The sequence below is a fragment of the Mesitornis unicolor genome, unplaced genomic scaffold (assembly GCF_000695765.1).
Source record: "Mesitornis unicolor isolate BGI_N332 unplaced genomic scaffold, ASM69576v1 scaffold46958, whole genome shotgun sequence".
Taxonomy (NCBI): domain Eukaryota; kingdom Metazoa; phylum Chordata; class Aves; order Mesitornithiformes; family Mesitornithidae; genus Mesitornis; species Mesitornis unicolor.
This window is the reverse complement of record NW_010202285.1, coordinates 3,867-4,461: the sequence shown is the minus strand read 5'-3', so window position 1 is coordinate 4,461 and position 595 is coordinate 3,867. Positions and strand designations below refer to the sequence as shown.

The 595-nt window shown below is 57.3% G+C and overlaps 1 protein-coding gene across 1 annotated transcript in view; it reads right to left on the bottom strand.

Annotated features, from left to right (window-relative positions):
• The window catches only part of LOC104545238 (lysosomal-trafficking regulator-like), a gene marked incomplete at both ends in the record, with an annotated part of 6,189 nt that overhangs the window by 4,349 nt on the left and 1,245 nt on the right, over positions 1-595 (bottom strand). The window lies entirely within an intron of this gene.

Here is a 595-nt window from a genome sequence, read left to right as displayed (position 1 = left end):
AGGGGAAAGAGAAGCCACCTCCATGGGCAAGCACAACTGTGCCTTGCTGCTTCATCAAGCCAGTGATGCTGGAGCGAGGAGGTGCTGCACCAACGGAGAGTTTCCTCATCTGCAGACACAAAAGCTGCTGCTATCGCTGGATGAAGGTACGCGGCTTCAGGTCAAGACGACAGACACCAAAAGGAAGAGCCCCAAATGCGTCACGGATACACAGGATCACAGCATCCCAGATGTCAGGAGCTGGAAGGGACCTGGAAAGCTCCCCCAGTGCAACCCCTGCCACAGCAGGATCACCAGAGCAGTCACACAGGAACACGGCCAGGGCTTTGGGTGTCTGCACACAAGGAGACTCCACAACCTCTCTGGGCAGCCTGGGCCATGCTCCACAACCCTCACACTCACAAACTTTGGCCTCATCTTCAGCTTGAACCTCCTGTGCTCCAGCTTGGGACCATTGCCCCTTGTCCTGCCATTGGCCATCCCAGAGCAGAGCCTGGCTCCTTCCTCCTGACACTGCCCTTTCCCAATGGATCCCCAGGAATGAGGGCACCCCTCAGGCTCCTCTGCTCCAAGCTCAAGAGCTTGTTTGCAAGCG